At 38.8% G+C, this 19,597-nt stretch overlaps 2 long non-coding RNA genes across 2 annotated transcripts in view; one reads left to right on the plus strand and one right to left on the minus strand.

Moving 5' to 3' along the window:
- The window catches only part of LOC141548429 (uncharacterized), an 85,635-nt gene extending 67,495 nt beyond the window's left edge, over positions 1-18,140 (plus strand). Inside the window, exons 4-6 of the long non-coding RNA XR_012483940.1 lie at positions 12,357-12,555; positions 14,098-14,215; positions 18,039-18,140. This is a non-coding gene — a long non-coding RNA (uncharacterized LOC141548429). The remainder of the gene's footprint in view (positions 1-12,356; positions 12,556-14,097; positions 14,216-18,038) is intronic.
- On the minus strand, positions 8,803-16,982 carry LOC141548430 (uncharacterized). Its single transcript, XR_012483941.1, has 3 exons — positions 14,244-16,982; positions 13,952-14,009; positions 8,803-10,885 (listed from the first exon to the last, which is right to left on the minus strand). It is a non-coding gene; the product is annotated as an uncharacterized LOC141548430 (long non-coding RNA).
- Positions 18,141-19,597: the final 1,457 nt, after the last annotated feature.

A 19,597-nucleotide genomic window follows, 5' to 3' on the forward strand; every position in this document is an offset into this window, starting at 1 on the left:
AAGAGTCATGAAATGGACTGTTTCCGCTTTCCATCTGGCTTTTATCAATTTTAAGTCAGTTTCAGAAGGACTGTTACACAATCAAAACACACAATCTCCCTAGTCAGATAATTCAATTTTAGAAATGAATTACGTATGTGCCTATAAATAAATCCATCCCTATGTAGGGAGATATCGACTCCTGTCAATGAGATAATCAAATCCAGTGGTAGAGGCTCTCCTTGTAAACACTTTAAACTCAAGAAGGCCCCATATTTCTGTGCTATGATAAATCCAATCAGAAACATTTCAGATTTACAGGAAAACCAAGTCAGAAAAAGGGTCATTCATTCCCAGCTCAGGAAGGTCTCCAAGTGGTGTTAGAAACTCACTGATTTTTTAGATCAAGCAAAGAGCTGCCAAGTCCGTGTCTGAAAACAGCATTGACCAGAACAGGTGACAGGAAGTACTCAAATGTATTTGGAACTTGGTACCCATGATTTGACATCTTGTGTTTCTGCCTACCTCCTTGTGAAATGAGAATAATTTCAGATTACTTCCTTTCATTGTGAAACAGAGCTCACAATGACAAACACAGGATAATAACGGTAAACCGGGGCCTTAGAAATGAAGCTTTGGATTTCTATGTGGACCAGGTTCCATCTTGAGGGTATGTGAAACAATTCTTTCTTTTTTATACTCTTCCACTTTGAATCTCCTCTAAAAACATCACAATTAGGCTCATGTCTAGACCTCAACAAAGAAGGTAAAATGGCCCTGAGCTCCCATGAAAGCATGGAGGCTAACAAAACATTGGCTATAGGCCAAGTCTTATCTCAACTGCCAGAAATTGCAAAGAATTCATCCTGAAACCCATAAAGAGTAAAACCATCTCTTCCCTCACTTGAGAGCCCTACATGATCAAGCAACCTTGGCCTGAAGCCCTCTGATAAAGAAAAAAAAAACACTGGGGGTCCCTAGAGAGGTTTTTTTCTTTGCTCTAGGATTTGTACAACCCTCAAAACTCCTCAGTACTAATAAAGGGCATGGCCTGGGTTTCTCCTTCTATTTGGTAGAGATTTGGCCCAGGAACTTTCCTCATATCCACCATCATCTTTGTTGCCACTTATTCAAGCTCTGGAGGGGGCTTGTAGGTAAACGGGCTTTCCCTCCATGGGACCAAATCAGAGTCACAGGAGCGCCTTTCTTTTTTGTTCCTACAAAATAATAATAGCTCCTCAAGTATTATGGGAGAGAGGGGAAAAGAGGTAGGAAGAAGAGAGACAGGCAGACAGACCTCACACTCACACTGGGGGAGACAACACCTATAGAAGGTTTCAGTTACAGGTCTGATGGCAAAGTCCTGTGGTCCTCAGTGTGCTACAGCAATTAAGATCACATCTTGGGAACATAAGGACGTTTGCAGAGATCTCAGCGCTGTCCCTAAGAGGACCTTTATTTTCCATAGGGGAGTGAGGATTTTGTTTTTCGATATGTCAATCAACCTATAATCTTATAAATATAGATATTCCTTCTCACAGTGAGGATCACAACAATCAGCAAGTATTAAGTGATATTCCCTACCCTCGAGGAACTTAAAATCTGTGGGAGAAACAAACAGATAAGTCAATAAATAAGTATACAGGGTATTTTCAGGTGGAAGCATCCTGAACCAGGGGGTGTGTGGCAATCAGGAAAGGATAGAGATTTAGAGCTGGCAGGCTTGTTTGAGGAAACTGAGCCCAGAAATGTTAGGTGACATGGCTAGCGTCAAGCATGATTTGACTGGGTCTTCTTGACTCTATATCCAATTTAAGTACTATATGCTTGACTTTGAAGGATACTAAAGGGTGTAAGAGGTGGGGAACAGGTGGGAGACAGAATGTCCTATATGAAGCATGGCAAACCGCATGGTACAGCACTTGAAGGGGATGGATGATGGTCACCCTTGGGAAGGGCTTTTAAGTGCCAAGCGGGAGTTGGCTTTTTCAAAAATTCTTATCTAAGCTTCCTCATCCTGCTAGATTCTTGTCCGTGATTCTGTTTCAATCCTTCACAAAGAATCCATCCAACATTGCTAGAAACTGCCCTCTGGTTCTTTTGCTACTTTGTATTTACCAGTGTGGCAGCTGAGCTGTCCATTGGTGAAGTCTTACTCTTGTTGTGTTGCGTGGTCTAGAGGTCTTTAAACATGGCCTGTGTGTACCCCACCTGGTAACCTTCTTAAGCTTGCCATGCATCTTCTATCTCCTTGGCTTTTTGGGTCACCGGAGGTCATGGTATTCCATGATTCATAGCATCATTAGAATTTTAGTTATTTGTTCCTTTGTTTTCTAGGACCTGTGCTTTCGTTGCTGTAGGCAAACCTCTTTCTAGGGTTTTTGCAACAGCGAGTTGGGACAGCATTCATTGCAAATGTTAATTTCCTAAATTTGATTCTCCTGCTATTAATAATTCTGGGCTCATGAATTTACAACATGAAAGTCAGTTTACCTTGATCCTCAGGCAATAGAGTCAAAGAGCATTGTAGCTGGAAGTGACAGCTGAGATCTTGTAGGCAATATTGTGTCTGCAGCGCCATGAATAAATTTCAGTGAGTCTGTGAATTGTGACTGGAAGACAATTACATCTTTCATTTTGGTATAATTGGTGTTCTTTGTAATCCTGTACGTTTTAATGTATTCACTGGAAGCCATTATTTTGGAAGGGAATCTTTTAGTTTTACCAGACCCCTAAAGTACTATTCTTACTTAAGGCTAATAGCTTAAATCTAAGCAGGCCATAATAAATTGGTCTCATGGAAAATTTTAGAGCCTGAGGATCTGGTTCCAATCCTGGTTCTCTTATTGTCTAGCTGTGTGATCTTAGGTAACTGACTTCTCTGGGTGCCTCACTTTCCTCCTCTTTCAAATGAGGAAGTTGAATTAGCTACTCTCTAAGATGTCTTTCAACTGTCAACTACTCATTCACCCAGATCTGTACTACACATTAATAAGGAAGATTCTCTTACAGCTCTTTGAATCCATTGCATTTCTCACAAGGATTTTATTGTGTGTTTTTTTTACTATTTATAATTTGAGCATTACCTTTAGCTTTTGAATTTTTAAAATCATCTCTATTTTTATTTTTAGTAGTATTTTACACCAAGATTTGGGCACAAACATTTTTGCACACTTGGGTCCCTTTCCTTCTTTAAGATTTCTTTGGGATATAACCCCAGAAGAACTGCTGGATCAAAGGGGATGCACACTTTGATAGCCGTTTGGGCATAGTTCCCAAGTGCTCTCCAGAATGGTTGGATCCGGATACAGCTCCACCAAAAAGGACATTAGGTGTCATTTCAAATAAATGTCTACTGCAATAAAGAAGTAGCTAATTGCAAGTTATACCCAAGGAAATTAGCCTTTTTTATTACACAGTTTAGAGCTGTAAGGGACCTTGAAATTCATCTATGCTAACTCCACTATGTACTACATAACACAGAGGGGAAATCGCTTGTTCACACTCCTAAAGGTAGGATTCAAACTCAAGTCCAGTGATCTGAGACTTAGCTTTCATTACACTGCAGGATAGCCCTTTCAGATGAACAAACTGGATGATGAGAATCTGACACTTTTACATCAGTTCTATCTCTCTAAGTCCTAAATGATGTTTCATCAATAGCTAAGCTCCTGTCTCACACTCTTCTTAAAAGTTCCAAAGTGAGCTTCCCTTTCATCTTTTCTTCTTGTTTTTAATTTAAGAATAAAAATGGTCTGACTCCAAAAACCTTTATTAGCTTATTTTTCCATCTTATTGCTTGGAAGTGTCTTTGGAATTAGTAAAATTTTCTGCGTTTCATTGGTTTATTTTAGTATACCTGTAATGCGGAAAGCTACTCATCCCTCAGCACTACTTTGGTAGTTGTCACAAGATTTTCAGTTGACCCTTTTAGCCTCTCCGTTACCTTGTGAAGGAGCATTAAGGAGGACAAGGTCAGCGACTTGTTTGGGTACGGGCAACCACAGTAAGGAGCTGGTGGGCGTGCACCATTGGTTCCATCTGGCTCTCCTGTCTCCTACTTTTCCAGTAGCTGGGCCAGAATGTGCTCGAGGAGGCCTCTTTCAGTATCGTGAATGACAGTTGCGGTTCTTATGTACTGTTGATTTGTGTTGTGTTTCTTCCTGTCACTACTAGCAGAGTGCCCATAATGCCAGTTGTAATAGTCATCTTGCTGATGGAACAGTCTGCATGTTAGTGGCTACCTTCCACTAGAAATCTATGTAGAGGCTAATTGTACACTATTTCAAAGTCCGATTTTTCTTGTGCAGCAAAATATCTGTATGGACAGGTATACATATATTGTATTTAACTTATACTTTAACAAATTTAGCATGTATTGGACAACCTGCCATCTGGGGGAGGGGGTGGGGGGAACGAGGGGAAAAATTGGAACAAAAGGCTTGGCAATTGTCAGTGCTGTAAAATTACCCATGCATATATCTTGTAAATATAAAGCTATAATAATAATAATAATAAAAAAGAAATCTATGTAGACCAGTCATATTGGCTTTCTAGGTGGTACAGTGGATAGAGTCCTGGGCCTGGAGTGAAGAAGACCTGAATTCACCTGTGGCCTCAGACATTTATTAGCTGTGTGACCTTGACTGTCCCTTGACCTATTTGCCTCAGTCTCTTCATCTGTAAAATGGGGATAATAAATAGTACCTATTTTCCAGAGATGTTGTGAGGATCAGATGAGAGAATGGCAAGCACTTGGCACAGGCCCAAGCACAGAAGAAATACTATGTAATTGTTGTCATTTCTCCTTCAACCACTCTACGGTTTTTCCATTGGCCATACTACTTAGATATTTCCATGGATTTCAGCTGTCTGGCTTATAAATATCTTCTTGAGTGTCATTTCGATTGATATTCATGTCTGATGTTAAGCCATTGGATGGTGCCACGGACTTTTACAGCAAAAGCTTTCTTCTCTGGGCCTTCCTGGATGCAGGTATGGCCTGGGTACCTGCGTCCTCCAGAGCCTGGGATGGGATGATGGTTGTGGTGATGCTTTCATGCTACCTCCTGTCTTTCCTTCGGATACTTGCTGCTTTGGTTTGACTGGATAACTTGTTGGCAGGGCTGGTTGAATGCAATTTGGTGGTGGTCCCTTTCATAATTTTTATAGGTACATGAATATTCTATTCATATGTCATACTCTGTTTAGCCACTCTTCAGCAGATGGGCATCCCATTAATTTCTAGGTCATTGTAATACAAAGCATACTGAAAGTCTTAGTGCCATGTTAAGTCATGTTTCTTAAAACTTAAAATTGCACTAAATTTCATTTGTGTACATATATACATATACATATTTATATGTTTGAATGCAAAGTGTCCCTAGAATCTTAGTGTCGTTTAAGCAGTATAACTTTAAGCTATCCCAAGACTGATATAAATATTATGTCCAAATCGTGGTCTTTCTTCTATCTCCTTGGGGTATAAGCCTAATAGTGGTACTGTTGGGTCCAAAGGATGCAAGGTTTAATGACTCTGACCGCGTAATTCCAAATTGCTTTCCAGAAGGGCTCCACCAATTCATAGCTCTACTAACAGTTACCACACATGCTTGTCTTTCCACAACTCCTCCAAAATTTATCTTGTCTTCTTGTTATTTTTGCCAGTCTAATGGGTGTGAGGTATGGAGCCTCATAGATGCTTCAATTGGAATTTCTTCAATTATTGGTGATTTGGAACATTTTTTCCCTTGGTTGTTGATAGTTTTCAAAGAAAGAAATCTAGACTATCTATTCATATATATCCTTTGAGCATGTATCCATTCATGTCTCTTTGTTTTATTCATTTGAATTTTAATGTCTTATATGGTTTAGAAATGGTATCTTGATCAGAAAAAACTTAACATACAACTCCGTTCTCATTTAATCTCTTCACCTTCTAATTTTTTTGTACAAATCAGTGTACAAAATCTTTTACATTTTCCCTCTGGGATCCTTTTTATATCGTTTGGTCGTGATTTAGATTTAGATTTGAATGGTCATTTCTTCTTTGATCCCTCAAACATGCTTATGAGGTCACCCTTTAAGTCTAATGTGTATATTCAGAACTTCTCTTGGTATATGGTATGAAATGTTGGCCAGTATGTAATTTCTATGAGGTTGCTTTCCAGTTATCTCAGTAGTCTTTCCCACTAAAAACAGTTTTGGGGAGGCAGCTAGTTGGCACAAACAAGGATAGAACCCTTGGCCTGGAAGCAAGGGGACACATCTTCTTAAGTTCAGATCTGGCCTAAGACACTACCTGTGTAACAGTGAGCAAGTATTTAACTTTGCCTCAGGTTTCTCATCTGTAAAATGAGCTGAAGAAGGAAATCATGGCAAACCGCTGCAGTATTTTTGTCAAGAAAACCCCAACGTTGGTCCCTAGGAACTGGACACGACTGAAAACAAAAGGCGAGATCTTTGGTTTTATCAAATACTAGGTTTGCTTGCTTTTGTATGTTGTGTACCTGATCTCTTATAATGATCAAACTTTTTAAAAACGATTACCAGTATTTATTGCTTTGTTTGGTTTGAGGTCTGGTACTGCTAGGTCCCTTCCTTCTCTTTGAAGAAATTATTTCCTTTGAGATTCTTGACCTTTTCTTTCTTCAGATAAATTTCCTCATTTTTTTTCAAGTGTTGAAATAAATTAATATGGATAGTATTGTAATTTTTATATCACCACATCCTACTCACGCCCAATTAATATTTCTCCAGTTATTTGGGTCTATCTTTATTTTTGTGAAGAGCATTTTGTATGTGTTTTCATATGGTTTCTGAGTGCATCTTGGTAGATAGAATCCCAAGTATTTTATACATTCTAAAGCCATTTTGAATGAAATTTTTATCTCTATCCATTGGAATTTGTCAAGATTTATGTAGTTATTTCATAACCCGCACCTGTGTTGAATGCGTTTCAGTTAATTTAGGTGACTGGGTTTTTCTTGCTAGACCATCATATCATCTTGTATCTATGCCCATTTGCGTGTTTCCCTCTTATTGCTATAGTTAACTTTTCTAGTACCATATTTAGCAGTAGTGGGAATAATTAGCATCCTTACTTTACTCCTGCTCTTACATATATAATTAATTTGGTTTTAGATATAGGCAAAGTCCATTTATTCCTGTGACTTCTAACATTACTGTTAGAAATATTTACTTCATTTTGTCAAAAGACTTTTGAGCATCTATTGATATAATTATGTGCTTTTATTATTTTTAAAATTAATATGGTCTGTTATGTCAGTCACCAAGCATTTGTGAAGTATTTATCTTGTGAAAAAGCTAGGGGTAGAGTGAACGTCTAAACCAGTAGTGTCCAACTCATATAGAAATGAATCTCCAAGGGTTGCATACTGAGGAAAGAACACAGTAACACGATCTAAGTTCTCCTATTTTTATTTATTTTGTTTATTTTATTTTGCCAAATATTTCCCCATGATATTTTAATCTGCTTCATCCACATATTCCCCACCTCTGTTGTAGTGCTGTTCAGAGAGCTGCAGGGATAGTGTGAGCTATCGGGGTGAGAAGGCTGTTATGTCTTAGTGGAGAAGGCCAGTCCAGGAGTTGAGCCCTGAGGGACATGAAGGCATGTGTAGCCTAGGCATTTTTCTTCAAATGGAGACTCTCACAGGAACCAATCAATTGAAGAAAGGAACCCTGTGGAGCAGAGCGAACTTCCAGGGTGAGAACATGCCCAGAAGATTGGGAGAAGAGCTCAGAGAGGAAATCAAGATGGGGCTCTTGACATATTTGGAGATTCTTATTTCAACCAGCTTTGCATTCTTGGTACAACCTTAATCATCACATATTATCTTTTTAATTTGTTTGCAGCCTAATTACCACTATATTCATTAGAAAGTTGGATCTATAGTTTTCCTTCTCTCCATGCCCCAGGATTTAGTATCAAGACTTTAGTTGTATCATAGAAAAAAATGAAAGTATTTCTTCCCCCCCCCTCCATTTTTGCCAATATATTATATCACATTAGCATAATTAATTGTTCTATAATAGAGTTAATTCATAACAGTCTGGTTCTGGCCTTATTCTCTTTGAAGATTCATTTCTGGCTTAATTACTTTTTGTTAAGTATTCATCTATTTTGTCAAAATTATCATTTTATTAATATATTTTTCTTCTTCTATTCTCCATTTTCATTTGTAATATGAGCAATTTTAATTTTGTTAACCATGTTTTTAATTTGTAGAATCGATGCTTTGTTAGTGGGGGATGATGGCTTTTTAGTTTTTTTAGTTACATGTGCAATTTATGGCATTATTCTTTTTCTCTTTTGTTGATGGATACATGTAGAGATCCAGATTTTTCCTTAAGGACTACTTGAGCTGTGTCCTAAAAGTTTTGATAAGTAGTTTGATGCTGTAAACCTTATTACATTTTCTCTTTGTTTCTGCCAGCAATTTAGGAATAAGTTATTTAGTCCAGTATCTATCATATAGTAGGCATTTAATAAAGGTTTATTGGTTCATGTTTGATTGTATCTAATTGGTTTTTTAATTGTCCTTCACGGGGCCTTTATTGAATATAATTTTATTTTATGATAGTAATTAGAGGCTGCATTTAGGAAAGTTATGCTTTTCTCCATATCCATCCTCACATAATCCCTTCCAGTTGATTAAATGCGTATGCTTTCCTATGTTTCTCTCGTTTCCTACATTTCCATTTCAAAATGTCTACTTGGATCTGGACTTTAAAACTATGATGCTTAGAAATTCTCTATTTCATTTTCCCTCCCTGGACAGTGTTCTTCATTATAATATTGTGCTTTTGAAAGTATTGTGTTGCAAGTACTTTTCTGTTCTATAATGTCAACTTCCAAGTCTTGTGTGATCCTGATTGTAGCTCCTTGGTACTTGAACTCTTTCTTTTTGGCTGTTTGCAGAATTTTTCCTTTGGCCTGTATGTTTGGAATTATGACTTTGATGTTCCTTTGAGGAGGTAACTGGTATGTTATTTCCCTTTTTCTAAGTTCAGCTTGCTCCACTTGGCACCATTGCATATCTCTTCCCGTGTTTTGGTGTATGTGGAGATTTTTTTTCATCACTGTCCCCCTCAAGGTACAATATCTATGTCAAAGGGTAGGAACATTCTTGTTATTTTATTCCCCATAACCTCAAATCACTTGCAGGATGGATAGGCTAATGTTCAGCTCCACCAATAATATCTCCACAACTTCTCCAATATTGACTGTTCCCGTGTTTTGCGTCGGTGCCATTTGTCCAGGTATGAAGTGACCAGAACTGTTTTGATGTACATTTCTTTTATTGTTTGTGATTTTGAGCAAATAACATTGGACTTGGAGTCAGATCAGTAACTATGAATCAGTGACCACCTGTGAAGTGATGTGCTGACGATACAAAGAGAGACAAAACAGTTGCTGCCTCTGAGGAACTCAACATTTTTAAGAGTCAAGGTGAACTCAGGAAGAATTGTTTAGACCTCATTTCCCTCACGTGTGAAGTGAGGAGGTTACATGAATGACTACTCGAGTACCTTTCAGTTCTCTATCTGTGCCAGTATGATCCTGTGCTTCATATGGTTGTTAGAGAGTTTGTAATTCTTCTTTTGAGAACTCTCTATTTGTAACTTTGGATCACTAAGCCACTGGGAATGATTTTTAGTCTTAAGTTCTTGTTAGTTCCTATAAATCTTAGATACGAGACCCTTACCAGAATTATTTGATAAAGAGTTTTCCCCAGTCAACTACTTTGCTTTTTATCCTAGTTATTATAGTTAATTTTGTTTACACAAAGTATTTTGAATTCATATAATCAGAATTTCCTATTTTGTCTTTAGTTATTGCTTCTCATCCTTGTTTGTTTTAGTCATTCATCATCTTGCTGCAAAGGGCATTTGATGTACTAACTTTCTTATGGTATGATCTCTAATAAACTGTTCTTTTGATTTAATTATTTTATATTGTGATAGGGGGATTTCCATGCACCCCTGCACTCCAGCTAAGATAATTCTACAACTGACACCTTAATCAGGTGAAAATAACTTTTAGCGTTACAGAATTAGCCAGCCGTTGAGCTATGTGAACAAGACTGGCTAACCATCCCTTTGCAAGATTTCAAAAGAGGACTTGCTTCGGCCCCCTCCCGCACTGACCATGTTACTGGACAGGTCAGACCAATAGAAGACAGCAGCCTTAGAAGGAGTCGTAGATTCATAGAGCTTCAAGCAATGTGACCCTTTGCAACAGATAATAATGCCAGTTATAGACTCAAGAAGGGAGTCGTGAGTGGACACTTTGGTCATGTGTTCTTTGCAGTGTGCCTCACTACCATCACATCCTAGACTGAAACTTACTCTTTTCTTAAATTTGTATCAATTGCTTTATACATCTTAGTCAATGCTCTTTTCTAGCAGCTAATTGAAGTTTCTTGCTGACTTGTTTAATGGGAAGTATAGCCCTTACTGTTACCTTGAGAACTAGATACCCACCCTCTGGGAAACTGCTTCATTGTTGTGAGTAGGACTTAGAGAAGTAGCTGTTACTATATTTTCTACAAATAAATTGCTGGTATCAATTGGTGTAAATAAGAGATCGTGGTTCTGGGTTTTTCTTTGTCAATTCCATTTTCTCCCTCTTTTCAATCAGGTTGGCTAACGCTTTAATTGACTTTTTTTTTTTTTTAACATAAAGAGCCAGCTTTTAGATTTATCAGTTCTATAACATCATCTGCCTGGGCTGTCGCCGGGCATCTTGACTTATATGGCTTGTCACTGGACTCCGGTGATTCTGGAGGACAGAATGGGGCCGATGGCTTTGCACAGCCTTGCTTCACTGAAATACAATTCACGTGCAAGTCAAGTCGTCGCTCTCCTGCTGTCGTTGTTCCTTTTCAAGAATAAAGGACAAACAATTAGTGAGTCTCGTTACAAAGCTGCCATTGCTCCTCCTCCACTCCCCCTCTATCCAATCTCTGCCTATTATTGCCTCTTCCATTCTCTAGTAGCTCCCTTCCATTCTTCAGTGTTTATCCATGGACTTGGTGTGAACACACCACCTATTGCTCCTTCCCTCACCTCATCTGTCCCAGTCATTTTGTGTATCCTCAGAAATTCTATCCCGCAACCCTTGAAGTCTGTGCCATATCAGTTCTGCTTCTACCCTGTCAGGCCTCCTGTTTCTTGAAGTGATGCTTCCATCTTTATTCTCCATTGCCCTACCTTATTCATTGACTATCGCTTTGTTATGTTTTTAATTTCACATCAATCTTTTTAAAAAGTAACTTCTGAGCATGAGGTAATGGGTTTTATTACCTACTCTTTTTGTGATAGGTATACTTGTTTATCACTCTTGTGTTTGTAGTTTGTCTCATTTGCAAGGGATGTCATTTTGGCTACAGCTTGAGCTTCTTTAACCATGTTCTTTGAGTGCTCTAAAGAATATATTTCTCCAGTGTTCATTCATCAGAATTTTAACTTATAGACATTTGTCTTTTTTCCACTATGTTTTTAGTTATAATTAATAAACATCCTATAAAGAACAACTTCTGGTATTGTGGGTTGAAGTAGTTGGAAGAAAGGTATTAAAAAGCACACTGATACAAAACCAGAAACCTCTGTTCTCTTCTCATCTCTTCTTTTGTTCTTGTGTGTGTGAATGAATATATATATATATATATATATATATATATATATATATATATATATATATATATATATATATATATATGTAGGTTCCTAAATTTTTCTTCCTTGTATACTTACATGAGTTTTCTTTAAGTCATGAATTGAATCAAGAACAAACTGCCATTTAAAGGTTATGCTTGTGGTTGGCCTCCTCTCCTGCCTTGGTGGCTTCATGAAAGACAAACAGAGGGGCCTTAGCTTTGTGCTTAGCAAAGAAGCAAATTACATGGTGTTAGAATGAGGACCAGGTTGTGAGGTACCTGCCTTTCTGCTGACCCTCATTCCACAGCAACCGCAGCGGAGAAGTTAAGAATTCATTTTATAACAGTTGTCCTGCACAGAAAATCAGTTACATAATAGCCTAGATATTTATAGCAATGCTTCATTTAAGTGTATATCATATATAGACTTCTAATCAGCTTCTAATGTGTAGATTTGCTTTTAGATTTTATGTTCCTTGTCCAAAGTGACAGCGGGTTAATGGTCATGAAAACACTCAAAAATCCCAAGTAATCTAATCTTTGCAAATTCCTTCCAGTCCTTCACTTTGAAATAACTCACTCAAGCAAGAAACTGAACCGGATTCCAAAACGAAGAATTGGTGGAGATGCATTTCTAAAAACTAACAATCAATCTCCTCCGATACTCAGAATCCTTTTTTTTTTTTTCCCCAGACTGAAAGCTTTATTGGTGATGACAGCTGACAGACATTCCTTCCAACATCATGGACTTGGAAAGCGGTCCACATATTTTGGCACTTCGTTTTCAAGAGGATCCGGACTAAGTTTTTGCCAACATTCCACAAAATTACACCTTTAAAGGGCTTTTTTGATGTCTCCACTCAATGCTCCAATATTCCTGGAAAATCCTTGAGTAAGTACAGTTATTGCATTCCCCAAAGAATGGCCTCCTCGTAATCAACCCTCACAGAGTTCAGGAGGTCCCCATTTTCATGGGGGAAGTGCTTTAATCAAGATTAATTTTTTCCAGTTTTCAGTAATCGGAGCTCTTCCTGAGTTTGCTTCAACTCTCCTTTCAGATGAAATTATCAAATTTCCATGGCAATTAAATGAAAAAGTTTGAGCAAATGGATCACTCTGTACAATGGACAAGAAGAAGCAAGTGAAATTGACTTGGGGTGGGGGGCAGAGGGAGGGGACACAGGTTTCAGCATGAAGGCTGCTGGCTGCAAAGCTGCCCTTTCACAATAGAAAGGTTCTTGTTTTGTTGCCAGCTGCATTTCCTCAGTCATTTTTTTTCTGTATCCTCTGCCAAACAGAGCTGATTCTAGCCCAAAGGACTGTAATCAAGAAAACAAATAACAGCATAAAAATTAATTATGCAATTAGACAGAAAAACAAATGGCTGTTCCCAATTCAGGGCAGATAGGAAGGATTGCTGGATTGGTTAGCCTTGTAATGCTAGCCATCACTAGAATGCGGTTTTCTCTACTGGGGTCTAAAAGACTTCCAAGGAGTAAAATTTGCGTACTGGATTAACTGTTTCTCAGAATCAGAAAACCTCAGTTTTGGACCTCAGAGTTATAACTGGGCTCTGGGGCGTCCTGACGTTTGCCCTAGAATATGGAAATTTTCAGGTTGTGGAATGTAATTGTTACATTTTTAGTATCCGAGTTCCAGTAGCACAGAAACAAGTGAGTTTACCATCTAAATAGCAAGAAAAATAGGTTCAAATCAGGAGCTGTTTGATATCACACTAACTTAGTGCGCGGCTTCTCCAGAGCAAGAGAGAGAACATGTTCAATGTTAAGAAACATGCCCTCCCCAATGCTCCTCTCCTCTTCCCCAAACTCTGACCACAGGGTTCCCGTAATCCTTCCTTAACAGGCCCTCCAAAGGTAGAGCTTGATATTGTAGAGCTTATTTTTAACACTTTACATGACTTATCTCTGAAATCTATTCTCCAAAAACTATATCCTGCTATCTCTCTCACCACTTTTAAAATGGAATGGTATTGATTCGAATGGGGGTTTCTATGTCATTCTACTTTAACAAATAGAATTTTGAAAAACAGAAAATGACAAAAATAAGAGGGAAAAAAGGTCTGAAAATACTTGTTAACCTCCTGCCTTTTCTTTTGTGGTTTTGCATCCCTTGTAGTCATTATGTACATTGTTTTCTTAGCATTGCCTATTTCATTTTATATCAATTCACGTAGATCTTCCCTCGCTTCTCTTCCATTACGTTAAGTCACTTTGTTTAGCCATTCCCTAGTCAGTAGCAAATAACCTATCACCAGAAGTACTTACTGTTCAAAAGATTTTAGAGAAGATGGGGACTCTCTTCTGGTCTGGGGCTTCTTTGAACCTATAAGGCAAGTAAAAGAATATTTGGGTCAAAGAGGATGATAGGCATTTTATTCATTCTACTTCTCTAATTCCAAATTGCTTTACAGAGTGACTGTGCAGACTCCCAGCTTCACCAGCAAGACGCCGATGTGCGCGTCTTCTCACAACGCCCACCAGCAGTGACTTGTCATCTTTGATGATATTGGCCAATTTTTCAGATGTGAGGTAAAATGTCTGAATTATCTTGACTTACATTTCTATTATTAGTAGTAATAGGAGCGTTCTTTCGAGAAGACTTTGTTCATGTCCTTTGGCACTCATGAATTGGGGAATGTCTAAAATACAAATCATATAAACAATTAACAGAAAATTTGGATCACAAACATTCCCCCCCATATAACCTACACATATCTGTGAGAAATGAGATCTGCTTAATTTTTTTTAATAGTATGGTCTCTAATTTTAAGGTCATAGATCTATTCAATTAGCTGTCTTTGGGGAACATGGTGTAAGTTGTTAGTCTAATCATGATTAGGTTGCTTTAGTGTTGTCCTAGATGGGTTTTTTTTTTTCAATTCAATAAGGAGTTCTTTCCTAAATAATTCATGTTTTCTAGTTCATTGAACATTGGGTTATTAAGTTCCATTATTTCTGATTCTCCCTTGTCTTGTCTGTTCTAATTTTTAACCAGTACCAGATGTACTCAGTGACTCAATTATAATACAGTTTGAGGTCTATAACTGTTCTTCCCCTTTCATTGCTATCTGTCTTCATCATTCCTCTGGATAGTCTTCATCTTTTGTTTTTCCACATGAATTTTATTATTTAATCAAGTTTGGTAAAGTGTGCCTTTGACAATTTGATTGGCATAGTATTCAAAGTGTAAATTAACTCTGGTATTTTGTTGGTTTTTCAGAGTTTATTCTGTAGCCTGGAATTTTGTTGAAGCCATTAATCATCTTGTTTAGCATCTTAGTTTGCTAAGAAAATCCTATCAAATCACCTATCTTCTCGGAATATAGGGTTAGGTCCTTCATCGCTTTCCGTAGATCTTTATACCTTTCTTTTCCTTCTTATTAGTTATACTGTATCAAATAATCATGGGGGAAAAGTTCTTATATAATCTCCATTTCATAGGACACTTGCTTTTGGTTTTAGTTAGATGGCTTCTGTGATATTCAAAAAGATCCCTTTCTCCTACCTTTTTTTCTTATACTATAAATGATGTTGTATTTTATCAAAGGTTTTTTCTGCATCTGTTGAAATAATCATTATTCTATATAGGTCTTGGTTTATTACTCTGTGTATTTCTTGTAGGCAACAGTGGGGGGGGGGGGCGACAGTGTTTTCGTATTCACTTTGCCACCTTTAAATTGAACCGTCCCATACAATGAAAAGTTACAAGTTCTGTTTACAGAATAAAATTAAAAAAAAAAAAAGGAAACCTAACTAAATTTATCAGTTCCTTTTTCTTTCTCCCATTAAATATTGGTCTTTTCTGTCTTTTTAGACTTTTAGTCTCTTGGGGCATTAAAACTTCTAAGGCGCCTAGTTTAGGTTCCTTGCACCAAGGTTTCTATGTTATTGGTGTACAGTAGGAATTTCCCTGGGTCTGTGGCATCCCCCCCCTCCCGGCTTCAGAAGGTAACTTGCCCCCAAGAGCTCTGCAGAGGTGGGAGGTGTGGTTTCTAAGCACCAAATCCCAGCACTGTAAGATCCTCATCCCCTTTTAGAGTGTCTGTCTTCTCCCAGGGGAGCACTCTTGGTACCCTTCTAGTACTGAAACAAGAGCTCCCTGTTTCTTCCACTGTGCCATCAACTCTCCTCTCCTAGAGGTTCTCTTCTTCCTGAGTTATTGATTTGGGCACATCCCCCATCCCCCTGTACCCTCAGATCCTCCTGATGAGGTTTGAATGGTCTCAATTCCTGGTGCTCTAGAGGTCAGTGGCTATGAGAGAGTTGTTAAGAATCCTCTTTAAATTGGCCACAGGTCTTAGGAGTGAAAGAATTCACTCATTCCCGAAATATTAGTTGCAAAATGAAAGTTTATTGGTGGATAGAAATCAGTTTAACCAGAGCCTGACTTCTCTAGTGGCCGATCTATCGAAAATTCTTAAAGGGACCACAGCCTGCTTCACTTCCATTTAGTCACACCAATGTGGCAATTCACTCCTAGACAGGGTTTTGTGGAAGTTAGTCCATGATTTTGAGGCCTGTTTCTCCCCCCTCTCTTAGATTTGCCATGTGTTTTCACGCTTCTCTGTGTCCATTTAAAAAGCAATCTCCCGCTGGTTTCTTTGGGCTCTGGCATTTTGGGTGTCCTCTTCAGAAGAATTCTTCCAATGTGTCCCCCATTTTTCCATTAATGATTAGCTTCCAAAGTACGGCACAGCCCGTTGCATCTTGAGCTGCTTTGTTCTCTGAAACATTATTTTGTTCCTCCCTGAGGATGTTTTCCAGTGAAATTGATTAATGTAACCAGTAGGAGTTAGGAGTCTACACCTAAGAGTGTGTTTCTGGAGGCAGTGTCTAGTCTCCTGGCCTCAGTTTTCTCTTTGACATAATAGAGAAATGTAAATCAAGTGCTTTGTAAAAGGAAAGCATTTGTTGAAGTGTGTGATTAGAAGGAAGGGCAATTGCCAAAGTCTAAAGTTAGAGATACTCTCTTACTTGACAGATCCCCATCCTTTTCCTTGACCCTCATCCTCCTAGATCTCCCTTGCCAGCCATTTTCCCCTAGATTTCTGTGATGTCACACTGTCCTAAGTTCTGGTCCTGCTTTTCTGCTTCCTCAGTGTCTTTTCATCCAGGTCAGGCCCATGCGCTGTGGGAGGCCCCCAAGGCTCTGTCTGGGACTTCCTTCTTTTTTTCCTCTCCACAAGATCTCATCTGTTCCCTCGCTTTCAATTATCATCTCTGGGCCAGTTTTGCTTGCCCCTCCTACTCTCTCTGCCTCTTAGACATCTTCAGTTCAACATGTCCCAACGACGGACTTTTTTTTCTTTCCCTTCAAAACCCTACTTTCTTCTGCTTTTCCTTGTTACTAGAGAAGATTCCACTATTTTCTTAGTCACCTAGATGCATACCCTCCCATCTTAGTCTCTCCCCACTCCAATCCATGGTTCACTGCTCTGGCTGTCAAAGCCTTTCATTGAATGCACATGGCCCCTTCCTCCCTTTCTAGAATCTTTACATTTTCTTCCTCTTCACAGACTCTGCAGTCAAGTGCCACTGGCCTCCTTGTTCCTCTTCCTGACTCCACACGTTGGCAGCGGTCCCTCATGCCTAGAACACTTTCTTCTCTATCTCCCGGCTTCCCTCAAGTCCTAGAGGCAGTCTCATCTTCAGGAAGAAGCTTTTCCTCTAAGATCACTCCCACATTAGCTCGCACTCAACAGAGGTCAAGAGTCTGACATCAGTACCTCGAAGACTCACATACCTTGCTTCGTAAGATAAAAAATGTCTTTAAAAAAGGTCCTGATGTCAAAAACCGGAGAGATATTTATGGTAGGGTAATGCTAATGAAGCTAGCTAAGCACTGCTTTACAGAGCTAGAAAAATAGAAGATATTTTTGGGAAACTTACTTTCCAGTCTGACTGATGTTAAAAAATAGAAAACTGAGAGCAGGGGAACACATTAGACACGAAAGAATCTAGACAACCCGAAGTCAATGTTTAATAAGCCCCAAGCTACCTGGGGAAGAATTTTGGGAACACTAGAAGCAATGAGGTTAGCACTTACACCAGACGGCAGTAGACTCAAAACGGATGGGTAACCAAAGTAATAAAAGATGTGCTTCAAAATACTTTGAAGTTCCTAGATTTTCTTTTTTGAACAGATATGTTCAATGATACCCTTCCTTTCCTTTAAGTTGCAGGTGAAGTCTCAAGCTGTATAATAACACTTTCCTGGCTCCCTCCAACATCCCCTGGTTAATTGTGAATTTCTTGGGAGCAGGGACTATTTGGGGCTTTTCTTTGTCTCTCAGGATTTAGTATAGTGGCAGTCTAATAGACATGTACTAAATGGTAGGTAATTGATTTCCAGAAAGCATCTTCGTGCTGGTCCTATGGCTTGGTCAGACTTACAGTGTCTGGACATCTCCGTATCCTCTGGAAGCAGAAAAGTCTATTCAGATACAAACTCAGGTATGATTTTGTTTTTGTATAAAATAAAGTATTCAAGTTGTGCTTCTTTGCAATATTGCTTCTCTCTTGAAGTTGATATTGCCAGAGAGAGGCCGGGGGGGAGGGAGGGAGAGAAACTGTTAAGAGAGAAGATAGAGAGTTGGAGAGTGTTAGAGAGAAAGGGAGATGAAGAGTGTTAGCCAGAGAGAGATGGAGAGTATTACAGAGAGAGAGAGAGAGAGAGAGGAGAGAGAGAGAGAGAGAGAGAGAGAGAGAGAGAGATGGATAGTGTTAGAGAGAAAGGGATAGTTTTAGAGATAAGAGAGTATTATATAGAAAGATATTGAGCATCACATAGAGAGAGTTGGAATGTGTTAGACAAAGAGACATGGAGAGGGTTAGAGAGAGAGGAGATAGAGAGTGTTAGAGACAGGGATCGTGTTAGAGATAAGATAAAGTGTATTATAGAGAGAGAAGACTTGAGTATTAGAGAGAGAGAGTTGGGGAGTGTTAGAGAGCGGGAGATGGAGAGTGTTAGAAGATTGAGAGTAATAGAGAGAGTTGGAGAGTGTTAGAGAGAGATAGAGAGTGTTAGAAAGAGAGAGAAGGAGGGTATTAGAGAGAGGGAGAGATGGAGAATGTTACAAGGAGGGAGAGATAAGAGTTAGAGAGAGGGAGATGGAGAGTGTTAGAGATAAGATAGAGAGTATTATAGAGAGAGAGATGTTGAGTATTAGAGAGAGGGAGAGAGTATTAGTGGGAGATAGGGAGAATGTTAGAGGATAGAGAGTTTTAGAGAGAAAGAGAGATGGAAAGTGTTAGAGAGGGAGAGATAGAGAGTGTTAGTAGAAGAAAGAGAGTATTAGAGAGAGAGAGCTGCACAGCATTAGAGAGAAGACAGTATTGGGGGAGAGAGAGAGCGATAGTGTTAGAAGAAAGAGAATGTGAGAGGGAGGGAGAGAGGAAAAGAGAGAGGCGGGCAGTGTTATAGAGAAAGGGTGATGGACAGTGTTAGACAGAAAGGGAGATGAGGAGTGTTAGAGACAGGGATCGTGTTAGAGATAAGAGAGAGAGTATTATAGAGAGGGAGATGTTGAGTATTAGTGAGAGAGAGTGTGTGTTAGAGAGAGCTTAGAGAGTGTTAGGGAGAAGATAGAGAGTGTTAGAGAGAATTTGAGAGAGAGAGAGATGGATAGTGTTAGAGAGAAAGGGATAGTTTTAGAGATAAGAGAGTATTATATAGAGAGATATTGAGCATCACATAGAGAGAGTTGGAATGTGTTAGACAAAGAGACATGGAGAGGGTTAGAGAGAGAGGAGATAGAGAGTGTTAGAGACAGGGATCGTGTTAGAGATAAGATAAAGTGTATTATAGAGAGAGAAATGTCAAGTATTAGAGTGGAAGTGTCTTAGACAGAGGGAGATGGAGAGTGTTAGAGAGAGACAGATGGAGAGTTTTAGAGAGAAGATAGAGTGTTA

This window comes from Sminthopsis crassicaudata, chromosome X, assembly GCF_048593235.1.
Source record: "Sminthopsis crassicaudata isolate SCR6 chromosome X, ASM4859323v1, whole genome shotgun sequence".
NCBI lineage: Eukaryota > Metazoa > Chordata > Mammalia > Dasyuromorphia > Dasyuridae > Sminthopsis > Sminthopsis crassicaudata.